Raw genomic sequence first — 14,039 nt, forward strand, 5'->3', positions numbered from 1 at the left:
ATTCCCCCGCCCCCATAATGAATTAGTTCTATCTCGCACCCGATTTGGGTACGAGCAAGGACAGAGGGAGAGCTGCACCCTGGTTCAGCATCTCTGCTGTACGAACCCACATCAAGCTTCCACAGGAAGGGTGGGATGGCGCCCCTCTCTCGGGCTCCAGCTCTGCTCGGCAGGGGCTCCCAGGCCTGCCTTGGACTTGCGATCTCACCGAGATAATGGAAAAGGAAGCGCAACGCTGACAGCCCGCCCTGCATCTTCAGTAATCCCGGCAGCGTTCCCTGCTGCTCATGTAAACAAACTGCCTGTCCCAGACTCAGCGACTCCAGGTGCTCTGGCAGGGACCCAGCAAGCCTGCTGCATAAAACCCACTCCTCGCACCTGAGCATCTTGCCCAGCCAAGGGCAGGTCCTTAGAGAAGGGGTCTAGAGAACTGGAAGGTGCCTCCTGGAGCTCGCTGCCCTATAGATGTGCAGCCCGTATATGATCATCCAGAAGCTATCCTGTGCTGTGTCTGTGCTAAATCAAAAGACCCACATTATTCCAGTCTTCATAGAGCATCCAGTCCCATGGAAGAGGCCGGCCACTGCCGTACGATGTGTTGAGAGGAAGGGTGGGGGCGCCATACTGGGGGAGCCCTGCTCACTCCTGAAAAAGCAGGCATTTTTCCACACACTGGCCCTTGCATTTCTAGGCTCCTGTTATGAGCCCAGCATGGAGCTGAGCACTAGAGACCCCCTGATAACGAAGATCAAGTCACCTGCTACCTCTTTCTGTATTTTTCTCGCTAATGACGTTCCTTCTGTGTCAGTTGGCTATGGCTGCCATCACAAAATGCCGGGGACCGGCTGGCTGTCACAGCAGGAACTTACTTTCTCGCATTTCTGAAGGCTAGAAGTTCAAGATTAAGGTGTTGGCAAGTCTGGTGGCTCCTGAGGTCTGTCTCCTTGGCTTGTGGATGGACCCCTGCTCACTGTGTCCCCACAGGGCTTCTTCTCTGGGTGTGAACATCCTTAGGATGTCTGCCTCTTCCTATAAGGACGACACCCGGATTGTATTAGGGCCCAACCTAATGACCTCACTATGACTTAATCACCTCCTCAAGGTGACTCCCTAGCTCCAAATACAGCCACGTTGGGGGTTAGGGTTTCAACACATGTATTTGAGGGGCGGGGAGTGACACAATTTAGTCTATAACATCTTCCATGTAGAAAGTCTATTAAGAGCACGGTCTTTGGGGACAGGCAAACCTGTGTGACTTTCAGATCTGCCACTTACCTGCCCCTTGACTTCGGACAATCAACCTTAGGGAGCCTCAGTGTTATCTGTAAAGTGAGAGAATAATGTGCCTATTACACATGTCTTAAATTTTATTAGGATTAGAAACCGGGTTAGAGAGAGCACTCAGTGAATGGCACGGGTGCTGCTGGTGGCATTTATTGATCACAAGAGTGGTGGTTTGGAGTGAGACGGGTCTAGGTTTAGACCAGAGAGTAAGCGTCTGCACTTACGCAGCACAAATACGCCAGGCACGATTATAAGTGGATTTGCTCGCTTAATAAAACAATGCTAGGAAGTAGGGACTATTATTCCCATTTAACAAACGTGGAAAGTCAAGCACAAGGTTATGTACACGTTCTCAAGGTCACACACAGCGAATAAACGGACGATCTCGAATTTGAACCTAGGCAGCCTGGCTCCCACATCTCATTACATAACTAACGCACAGAGGACTCTATATAATGTACTGAATGAACCTCTCAAAACAAAGCAACCCTATCACGGCCCACGGTTGAGACAAAAAATTAACTCCTAGATGGCAAGATACCCAAGAAAGGTGACTTCCCTTTTTGCTTGAGCTTCAGTGTTTATGGATCTTTTACCAGGGAAACCACAGTGGTACCATTTTTCAGACAGGGCAGCCTATAGAAAAAACTGTGATTCATGTGCAAATGGGCTGATGAAACCCTCACCCCCGTAAGAAGAGAACATAGCTTGAGTCCATTCTCGAAATCCTGGAATGTTGATTAAAATACTTCTAGAAAGCAGAAAAAAATAAGGCTAATATTAAAAAATCCTGTTTTATTAATCCCCAAAGGGAAGATTTTATTAATTCCTTTAGAATCCAATAAAAGTGGGTTTTTTAATCAAGTTTGTTTTACGACTCCTGCCCGACTATCAAATCATAGCAAATTAGCTCACAGTTCTTGAGATGCTTCCGGGTCCAGGGGGTGTTGGGTGAGGAGCGTGGGGGACAGATACGGACCCATGCCTCTTTGACAATGCAGCTGGACAAAACACATTAAGTCCTCTGGGAACCGTTAAGTGTTATCAACATGATAGGAACAAGTAACACTCATAAGGGTGTTCTTTGCTCATTTCCTGCTCAATCAAACAAGAACCAGTTGTTCTTGAATGGCACCTGGCACATAATAGCCCCTCAATAAACACTTGCTGAATATGTGGACCAGAAAGTAATCATAGACTGTCTTATACACATGGTAAGAAGTTTGGATTTCACTAAAAGAAAAAAACCCCAATATACGTAAGAATTTAAGCAGAGAGTAACACGGTCTGATTTGTTTTGTTTTGTAAGTCACCTTGATTTACCATTGGAAGAAGGGATACAGGTGTTCAGAGGGGAACGAACTGATAACACCACTTAGGAGGCCGTCACATAGTGGGGATGATGACGACCTGGAATGGGGGATTGGCCATGGAGGTGAGACAAAAATGGATCCAGGATAGAGTTGGAGCCTAGAGTTCATCGGCCATGTCCATGGGGTGGAAGCTAGAGATGAAGGAGATAAGGAAATCCGTCTGATCTCCTGGCATTGGGTGCGAGCATCTTGTTATGAGACTTACCGCGATGAGAGTAATATAAGGAAGACTCGTTTCAGGGCCCAGGGAGGGCAGACGTCAAGAATTCTGCATTGGACATGCTAGTGGGAAGATGTCGACTAGACATCCGAGTAGAGATACCAGAGAGTGGTGGGACGGATACGTGAGAAGCTCCGAAAGATGCCAGGGGGTCAAGGAGCTCAGAAAGACTTGAGGGGTAGAGGTGGCGATGCTGGATGGCCTACCAGAAGCCTCTGCACCAAGAATAAGACTTGTTTCTCTACCGCGTCATAACCACGCCTCAGCACGCTAAAATCATCCGAGGCTCCGAAACAGACAAAACCGAGGCTGTAAATGCACAAACACCAAGACCCCGTGGATCGGGGGTTGCGTTTCCTGAAGAAAAGCTGAGACTTCCAAGTGGGCCCCACCTCCTTCCAGGGGCTTCTCCAGATGTCTTCAGGCCTCTCCCACACCCAGCAAGTTCTAGGTGAGAGTCGCTGGTACCCACATATGGTTAAAGTCCACCCCTCAAACTGCGGGTTTAATCAGATGCATGGCTTCATCGCTTGGGCTTAATGAGGTAAACCAGACCTCCGGTAATATTGCCTGTATAATTGACATGGTTCTCTGGGAAACATTACGCTTTATAATGAAAATACTGTATATAATTAGAATCTAATAGGAAGAAAATAGTAATTAGCCAGAATTAACTGAACAGACGCAATCAGGCAAATAAAGGTTATCCTCAGGAGAGGACCCTTCAGAGTTCAAATGCACGTCCTATAATTGTAGAGAAGCCCCAGTAATTAAGGGTAATTTTTTCCCTGCATCGTGGTGGAAGAGTTGGGCTTTTTCTGTTGTTTCTCTTTCATTTTGGGGTGGTTTTTTTCCTCTGGTTTTTGCTGAGTGGCAGAATGAATCCGGCCAAGACTGAACAGGGATCTGGAAGGTCGTACGCACAGATCCATGGGGGAAGAAGGAGAGGCCAAGAGAAGAGCAGGGGACCCAAAGCCTAAAATTCCACATTCAAATTCCAGGTCCAGCTCTGTCATCGATTAATGACAGCTGATTAGCAGTGTGACCTTGATTACATCACTCCCCTCTCTGGGGATAATGGTAGTTCTGGCTGTGATCACTTATTGAGTGTCTACTAACCATGAGCTGAGCCCGTCTCACAGATCATTTAATATAATCTTTGTGTCCCCAACCTCTGGATAAACATTCCTCCCTTCTTCATTGAAGTGTAGTTGACATACAATGTTATTTTAATGGCAGGTGTATAACACAGTGACTCAACAGTTGCCAGGGGCGCTGCTGGGCAAGCCGCTGTGGGATGGGTCTTCACATGCTGGTCCAGAGCCATATAGCTTCTCCAGCAGCACACGGTCCAGGGTCTTGACGTGGGAACCGGAGCAGCAAAGGAACCTGTTCTCATCAGCAGGAGAGGAACATGTTTGGCTTGAGGTTAGACATCCCAGTACTTGGCCCTGCACCACCAGACAGCGGATTGATTCTCTGAGCGGGTTCGGTCAACATTCATGAGCACCAACCCCGTGCCAGGCTCGAAGGTGGCTGTTGGAGTTACAGGGGTGGTCCCTTGTGGTGATCCCTATACAGGGAGCGGGGGAGGGGACAGAGAGGAGGAAGAGAGATGCATTGTTGTGTCTCCAGGACACAAGCAGGACGTGCTAAGTGTCGTGACATAGGGAGCCTGGAAGAGGTTATTGAACGCCACCTGGGAAGAATGGAAAGAGACCTGGGAAGACTTCCAGAAAGAGGCAGCGTTTGAGTAAGACCTTGTCAGGTGGAGATAGGAGGGAGGGACACTCTGGGAAAAGGGATGAGCCTGGGCGGCAGACACATTATATATGTCAGGGGACAAAAATCACTTGACTCTCTACTGTGGCAGACTTACAGGGAAACAGAGGTTTCTAGAACCAAGGACATCTTGGGTTCCTCGGTCCAGTCCCACCCTCCTCTGCCCCCTTGGAAGGAATAAGGAATTTCATTGGTGAGGGTAAAGAAAAGTTCACCCTGTCATCCAAAGGGCTGATACCACATGGGAATATCAAAGGGAAGAGCCGGGGAGAATGGTATCTTCCAGGTATGAGTAAAGATTTCTCTCTTGGGGATCCCTTCACCCGCCTCTGCCCGGGAGTAGTGAGCGCTGGGCACAGGGGCTTTCTCCTGCAGACTCAAACAAGCCTCTGTTTGCGGTGCGTGTCCGTCTGTCCCAGGGTAGATGAGTTCCACAGTCAAGATTCGAGAAGGGATGATCCAAGTGGAGCTCTACAGTAGCGAATCTGATCCTGGATTATTTCTCCGCTGAATCTTTGTGTTTTCTTCAGTGGAGTCCATCCCGGAGGGGGCTGGGAACCACAGAATGGCATTCCTAGCCCCCTCGCTAGGTGCTGCGGGACGGACACACGGTTTGGGGCACCTACCTCGCAGGGAAAGGTGTGGATGGTGGGAGACAAGGCTGGGAAGGTGGATTAGTGCCTTAAGAAATGAGACAGATGAGACCCAGGTCATCATGAAATGTCAGTGCCCCCTTTTCCCATACCAAATACCAAATCCGTCTGAAGATTGAGATGCACCTTCCCTTTAGGAAAATGGGTGCCTGCTTATGGATCTGTGTCTTAAGATTCATGCCCAAGGCATGTCCATGTCCTAGGTTCCCACCTGCCCCCCGCCCCCCGCCATTCCCCGACCTGCATCAATACCATGTTGAGACAAGAGATACCATGCATGTGAGTGCAGGAAGGTCAAAGGGGTTTGGAAGTATTGATACAAGGAGAATGAATGAATGAATGAATGAGCAGGCAGCCATGGGACATCAATCCCTAGCTATGTTGCCTACCACCAGAGTGGCAGATACGTACAGCATGTACTTATTAAACACCTACTGCACACAAGGCTTTGTAAGAGAAGCCAGGAAAACTGGACAGAGGAGTTAAACATAGTCCTTCCGTTTGAAGAATGTGCCATATAACAAGGGAGATGAAATTTGTATAAAATAATGATAATACAAGGCGAGAGGAAATAAGGTGCTAGGGAGTACTATGGGCGCGCAAAGGGGAGAGAGAGGTGTCTACGGCAGGAGAATTTCGAGAAAGTTTGCTGGAAGAGGTAGTCCTGAAGCTGAGGCCTGGACTCCAGGTAGGATTCGGAAATGTGGAGACAGGAGGAACCTGACTGGCAAGACCGAGGGGCTGGCAAATTATGGGGCAATCCCTGGGGAGGAATGGGAAATCCCAAGGGCCACTAGCTTCCTGTAAAGAGGTATTCTGAAACAAACGTGGAAGCTGCATCTTGCAGGATTTTGATGTCCAGCCAAGGTGGACTTGCCCCTGCATTTGGGAAGGCTGGAGCGGGGGGCAAGACCAACAGAACGGTGTCCCAGGACAATTGACCACAGCACCCCCTAGAGGAAAGGTGTGGAGGAGAGTAGGCTCCTTGGCTGTGTTTCCTTCCAGGAGCCTTCTCCCCACAGCGCCGAGCGAAGATACGGGAGGTGACATCCGAGGATAATGTTGCAGATCACCTCACGCCTCTGCCCCTCCCTTTTCTCTGCCGGAAGCTAGACCCAAAGCAGCTCTGATGATCACAGGTGGAACCCTCTTGTCTGGGCCTCCTCCTTCTATTATTAAAGCCACCTCATGCCTAATGACTCCACCCACCACAAGGCCTTGGGAGAGCCCCTTGCCGGAGACCAATCGGATTTGTCAGACATTTCCAAAAAGCACACAACTCTCCCGGAGGTCTCAAAATAGCCATGTATGTCCGTGGCCCTAATGGAACATAATTTCCGGCGAAGGAAAACTAATTTACTATTTTCAGGCATTATGTCACCAAGTGCCCACGGAGAAAGAGAAGACAACCGCTAATATGGAACCATCCGAGCGCAGTACCCCTGTGGAATCAGATCGCCTGCCGGCCTATTTAACGTTGCAAAGCAGACCCACGGGGGTGGCTGATTGCGGGGACAGGAGAAGAGTGGTGTCGTGGTGAGACCGTGTGGGTTTGAGCCTGGCATTTGGGATCAGATTCCCAAGCCTGCTTCTTCTTAGCCGCGAGAACTTAGACACACTCCCTCACGTCTCTGGACTGTGCTCAGGTTCTAGCACAGTTCTCAGCACGAGGCTGCTGATATAATCCTAACTCATCTGGCTGTTGTAAGGATTAAATAGAAAAGCTCACGGGAAATGCACAGCAGAGAGCCTAGCACTTAAAAAACACTCAGTAAATGGTTATGGTTTGATTACAGCTGCTCCTATGATCGATCAAAGCGCAGTCGGGTAACACTTGTCACCCCCCCCCCCCGCTAGGAAGAAAGGTTCGAGATCAGGAGACCAACCCTTCCGGAGTAAATAATGTACGGTAACAGGACGTGGTGGGTGAATTTGGTATGTCGACTTGAGCGGGCTACGTACGGGACGCCCAGGTAGCTGTGAAGACATTATTTCTGGATAGGTCTGTGAGGGAGTCTCTGGAAGAAACGAGCATTTGAACGGAGAGACTAAGTAAAGAAAATGACCTCTACCAATGCAAAAGGGCCTCATCCCATCCGTTGAGGGCCTAAGAGAACAAAAGGGCGGAAGAAGGCCAAATTTGCTCTCTGCTTGACCTGGGGCATCCACCTTCCCCTGGGCTCCAAGACTGATGTGCCTGGTTCTTGACCCTTTGGACTCAGGCTGGGACTTCCATCTTTGACGCCCCGGTTTCTCAGGCTTTCGGGTTTGGACGACGCCAGCGGCTTTCCTGGGCCTCCGGCTCACAGGCAGGGGGTGTGATGTGCTTCCCAGGCAGAATCTGATCTCCTCCAGAGGATGCAAAGCCACGCCTGTCTTCCTCTGCTGCTGAATAACTAGAACGCGGCCCAGGGCCTGGCACACGGGAGGCGCTCACGTACTGTCAGAAGGACAGGCCAAGTTTTCAATCTCAAGGCTTTAATTTCGGATCGCGCTGGTCTGATTCCCCACCCAGCACCACAACTGCCTCCTCCAGGCTACCTTCCTTGCTGCAGTCAAGAGATATTTCCCCAAATCCACCTATGTTCGACTTCTGTTGAGAAGCGTTAACAGAATTTCTCAGAACCCCCCCCCCCACAAAAATTGTTTTTTGAATCTAAATTCTCCATCCTGGCTTTCGAGGGCCTACAATTTGGCCCCAGCTTCGTCTCCCCCCAGAGCTTCTGTCATGCCTCCTAATCTGCCTGCACCCTTTTTCTGATTTCTCTGATAAGTCACTCCTTTCTTTCACACACATAACAGCCAACCTAATGAATCACAGTGCTTTTCCCCATCAAGCCAGACATGACTTCAGAATCCTCAACACACTGTCTAGGCAGCCCCAACCAACTGGTTAGATTCATGCCAAAATGTTAAGTCCATTTGCCATCCCAGCCTCGGGTATGCTGGATCTCGGCCAAGCTAGCTCAGTCTTGGCTGAGTCTCACAGACACCTGAAAGCCAACTAAGCCAATGTCTCCAAATTGATCACATGCCTTTGGGCCTCTCCTGAGACACAGAACCTATTTCTCATGGAAGCTTCCCTCCTACTTCTATTCACCCTGGACTGTAAGGCCCTAAACCCTGATTTCAGTCACACAGTCTCACTCCGAGGCAGGTGATAACCTGTCCCTTAGACTCAGGGACACAGATTTATCTGCCCTTTCTGCAACTAGTCAACTGGACCCGGGTGTTTTTCGCGGCCCTAGGGACCTACAGGGCAGAAGCTAAGATCAGGATCTCAGAGATTGTCTTTGTCCACGAGCTCTGAAGAACCCAGGAAGGCGGCTGCTACCCCCAGCAGTAGGTGGGGGCCCTGAAAAGGTATCCCTTTAGCTCAGGATCTCCTCAACCTCCCCTAGGATCAGACCTTTGGGTTCTTGATGACTTATGAACCACTGGGCTTTCCTGAGACCCCAATCCAACTTCAGACTATTCCTGCCAAGATCCTTCTAGTTCAGCTAAGAAGACTGGAAGCGGTCTGGGCCAAATTCCTACTGCATCTATGCCCCAGGCTGTCCAGACACCACATAAGGAGACTCCCGGGGTCAATCCATGACAGCTAAACCAGAGCTTCTAGAAAACTTCTGGTGGAGTTTGTAAAAGATGCTAATGCGTGAGCCCACCCCCCAGAAATACGGATTCCGTTTCTCTGATGTGGGACATGTGCATTTATTTAAAGTTCTTCAGTTGATTCCGGTGTGTTAGGCGAGAGTGAGAACTGCCATTGGGAAAGCCCTGTAGAGGTATCCTCTGGAATATGTCCTCAGCATTTCTTCCAGCCCAAACAAGGTAGAAAGGATCAAGTAATGAAACAAACTAAGACGTGTTAGCAGTAACCCCAAAGACAGTCCCCAAAGGACTGGAGAGCACGAATTCACCCAACAGAGTCCTAGCCAGAACTGATGCCTGAGCCTGCATTCATTCATTCATTCATTCATTCATTCTTAAATTCAGCTAGGACTCAGGCAATGGCTTTATTTGAAAGACCCCCCTGCTTCTGAACCATGACTCCGAGTCAGAAACTACTGGGCGTAATTTGTGAGCCTGGGCTGAGAGCTCCCCCAACTTCCCCTGAGACTCTCTTCTCTCCAAAGCACTGATTGGCCAACGGCAATTCTTTTCACTTTCTCTAGGCTTTTAATGGGACAAGAAATTATTGAGTGTTCATATTCTAAGTACTCATACTATGTTTGGTTGACTAGTCACTCCGTTGCGAGGTAGATTTTATCGTCTGCAATTTATAGAAGATAAAGAAGTTGAAAGAGAGGATGTAATCCGCCTAAGGGTCCAGAGTTTTTAGGGAGTTAAGCTGAGATCTGACCGAACATCTATCGTCACCAGTCTAGTTTATCATGTCTCTAGGGCATTTATTCATTGATTCCGTGATGCAACGAAACCTCACCAAGGTTTATTCGGCACCTTCTCGTGCCAGGCTCCAGGTGAATGAATGTCAGAACAAGCGTGTGAAATGGTTATCACTTGTATCATTCTAGACCGTCCAACTTTTTTTGTAGTGTCATATTGTAAAGATTTTTGGCCTTGGAGACCACGGGCTCTTGGCTGCCGTGACCCCGCCATTGTAACACAAACGCCAGCCTTGACAATACATGTTGCGATAAAACTTTATTTGAAAAAAAAAATGGTGGCCTGGATTTGGCCACGGGCCCTAATTTACCAACCTTTGTTCTGGAGAAAAGGAATCTGAGGTTGAGAGAGGGAAGAGGACTTGACCAAGGTCACCCAACTGCCAAGAGATGAACCAGGCTTCAGCCCACATCTGTCAGGATCACCCCCTTCTCTCCTCTTACCCCCACAACCCCAGGGACTCATTCTTTCACAATTAATCTCCCTCAATCCTCTAAACCTTATCTGTTCTGATTAAGGCGAGCTTATTGTGCTCGAGATGGGTTATTGCTTCCCACAATTCTCTCTCCAGAACATAAGAATAAATCAATCTTTCTGTCTTAATAAGGTGATAATCATTGTGAAATATTTCGTGTGCCCAGTACTATCCTTGATCTTCAGGCTTCAGTCAGAAAATCACCCCTGTCCTTCCCTCACTCAAACTTTCACCCTGCATTTGCTTTTTCTTTGCTCTTTTTTTGTTTCCTACTTATTGGCACATCTGTCCCTCTCCTTTTGCCATCCCTTCTCTCTCTCTAAAGCTGAATTTTGTCCTTGCTAATAAGCGGTCCCTTTCTATTTTTTTTTTTGTCAGTATTTGTATTTGCTCAACAATTTGTATCCCCCCTATTTACTTTGTAAGAGACCCTGGGTCTCTGACATCTCAGGCAGCGGCTGTCTAACTTGCTTCCTTTCCCCCAGGAAAGACTTCATTCATTTATTTATCCACTCACTCAAAAAAACTTTTTTTAAATGTCTATTTATTTTTACGAGAGACAGCATGAGCGGGGAGAGGGGCAGAGAGAGAGAGGGAGACAAAGAATCTACAGCAGGCTCCACACTGTCAGTGCAAAGCCCAGTGTGGGGCTCGAACCCCCAAACCGTGAGATCACAACCTGAGCCAAAGAGGGACATTCAACCGACTGAGCCACCCAGGCGCCCCATATCCACTCATTCAATAAATACCGGTTAAGCGTCACCAGGCACAGGTGAAACGGTAATGGTCAAAGTAGACAGGGTCCGGGCTCATAGACTGGGAGAAATTTCCCTGCAGTGGGAGAGATCAACGTGAACCGAATGATTACACAATATAGAGTCTCAGTCTGTGCTACTGAGCGACATAAAGTCAGAAGGGGCCAAATTTATCCCCTGGGTGAGGACCCTTGGGCAGGGCTCAAAGAAAAACCTCACTGAGGTATAGGAACTCAACAGAGATGGGGGGAGGCAGAAGAGGAACTCCCAGCAGAAGGAACAGAGAGGGGGGTGGCCTTCCCCCCCAAACTATCTCCTTCCTACTGTTTAAAGTGCTCCAAAGGAAAGGTAGAAACACTCTCCATTTCAGGGGATCCGTTAACAGCCTCTCTGGTTAGAGATGCTCCTTCTTGCCTCACACGGTATAGCCCCTTAGGATAAGAGGATCTTCTGCCCCTTAGGATAAGAGGATCTTGACACGGGAGGGCCTTAGGTATCATCCGAGGTAATTTGTTCCCTTCACAAATGAACAGCCTGGTGTCTAGAGAAGGGTGAGCCTTGCCTGAGACCATAAGAGACTCCAGCCTGAGCCCCTGACGCCCACTCCGGTGCTCTTTCCCCCACCTTTCCGGTTAAATTCTGGTGCCACAGAGCTTCCCAAAGTCAGGTGCACCCGTCTTCCTTCCATTACGGACTAATGGTTGTATTGGTAATAATAATAGCTGCTTGTGTTAAGATTTGTCCCCATTCCAGGAACTCATTTATGAACATTTAAACTCATTCTCCTTTTTATAGTCATCTAGGCGTCAGCGGTACAGGGCTCGACACAGACCCTTTGCTTCACCCTGTCTTCTCTCGGCCGGCTGAGCGCTCTGCTCAGCTGGAGACCTCGGGCCAAAGAACAGAGAGGGCTCCGCACGCCCGGCTTGACTTCCCTTCTGTGCCACACAGCAGGCAGACTACGACTGGCCATTTCGACAGCATCGGTCTGTGGGCCCCGCCGCCTGCTAATCAGTCACCAGGAATAGACGCATCGGGGACGAAAACATTTACTGGCAACACTATCTGGCTCCCATCTTTCACCTTCGCCGGGTAATGAGATGAGCTAGAACATTAAGACCAACAAACAGCCCTCGGTGTTTACAGCAAATGTTTGCAAGAGCGCGGGAGCCAGAGGTGCTCTGAGGCACATCTGGATCTCGGGAAACTGTGTGATTGCACAGATGTGTCAGATTCATCAGACTTTAAAAACGTCCTGTGATGTGTGTCAAGGGAAGAAAAACAACCTCCCCAAATGAATTTGGTACGAAGTCTCAATCACGGCGAAGACACCAAGGGAAGGCGGGTGAGACTCCAGCCCCTTGGGAAGCCTGCAGATCCAGGGTGAAGTTGGTTGCCTTGGGAGACCGGTCTTTGGTTGACAAGGGCAGGGCGAGGGTGAGGCTTGAGGAAGCCAGCGATCCTACCTGTCTGTTGCTTTGTCTCCCCCAATCCCCTCTATGGATACCCACTGCACTATTTAGAGTGAGTTCCTCCTGTTCTTACAAGCTGTGGGATCTCTACCTTGCCTCGAAATACCGTCTACTGGCTTATAAAATTATGTGTCCTATGTCCTGTGCCCCAAAGCACTTTTCCAGATTCGTATGCTGCAACCACCACCCCTGCCATAAAACGAATACTCATTTTATTTCCCCAAATAGGCCATCAACGTGTCTTCGTGCAACCCTATAAATGCCTGTGCTAGCTGGATCCCTCAAAAGTTGTTTTGCTTTTTTTCCCTCCTTTTGGATGGTTGACCAAATGAATGAGTGAATGATTTGCCCCAGGGCCTTTACATGTGCTCATGCCCATACCTGGACTCTCCCCGAGTCCCAGAGGTCAAGCAGGAGCCCCTCCTCCTCCCCAAACCTGCTTGTCCCCCGGACAGCTTTTCCCTCTACTCCCTTCCCCAGGCCTTCATCCCTCTTGCTATGTTTCATGTCCCCATATATTTTGCATCGACCTCTAGTTTAGCCTATAGAACTTCCTGGGTTGTTTTTCTTTTTTTTAATGTGTCTTTCTCACTGTTCTATAGGTTTCTCAAAACTAGAGGTACCTCCTATTCATTCTTGAAGCCCAGAAGCCCAGAACAGCTTTCAGTACGGAGCAGTATGGTAGCACTAGATGAATCCCCTTTGAAAAAATGCTTATTTATTTATGTTGAGAGAGAGAGAGAGAGAAAACACAAGCAGGGGAGGGGCAGAGAGGGAGGGAGAGAGAGAATCCCAAGCAGGTCCCGCGCTGTCAGCAGGGAGCCCAATGTCAGCAGGGAGCCCAACGCGGGGCTCGATCTCAAGAACCGTGAGATCATGACCTGAGCCAAAACCAAGAGTCGGACCCTTAACCGACCCAGCCACCCGGGTGCCCGTAGATGAACCCCAGCAAGAATAAAGAACTCTTAACATGAAGTTCCAAGGGCTTGTGATTCTAAAAAGAACATCTTAACCTGGAACACACCTTAGACAAAGTAACGTTCTCAAGGCGAGTTTCAGGGGAAGTTACTGTTCTGCATTTGGGAGGCCCCATGGGATAAAGTGGTCATTGCAACAGTTCAAGGTACAACGCGCCCATGCCAATCCAGCTCTAATTATTTCTATTAGGAACCCAGTTTTGCAACACTAAGTAGAACAGAAAACAGCATCAATAGAAAAATATATAAACAGCATGGATAGAAAATAATATGGAAAGAAAAAGAAAAGTGGGTGTTATTTATGCCTGCCTTCCGAGAGGAACCAGGTACAGAGCCAGATAAAATGTCTGGGCAGACCCAGCTTGCCTGAGTCCTGGCAGAGTCTTCCTTCCAGCCACCTCGTACAGCAGAAGGTGACGAATGACGCTGTATGTGTTTCATTGCGGGTGGCCCAAAACCCGGCTCCCATCACAGCCGAGAGCATCACCAGGCAAAGGACTCCATGGGAAGAATTCCATCTACCCTGGCATTTAGGGGAACAGCGGACTCTCTCTGGAAGTTAGGTATTTGTCTTTCTGTTCCAGGGAAGAGGAAACAGAAGTCCCCAAAAGTTCATCATGAATCCAGTATAAATCAGCACA

This window comes from Panthera tigris, chromosome D4 (genome assembly GCF_018350195.1).
Source record: "Panthera tigris isolate Pti1 chromosome D4, P.tigris_Pti1_mat1.1, whole genome shotgun sequence".
NCBI lineage: Eukaryota > Metazoa > Chordata > Mammalia > Carnivora > Felidae > Panthera > Panthera tigris.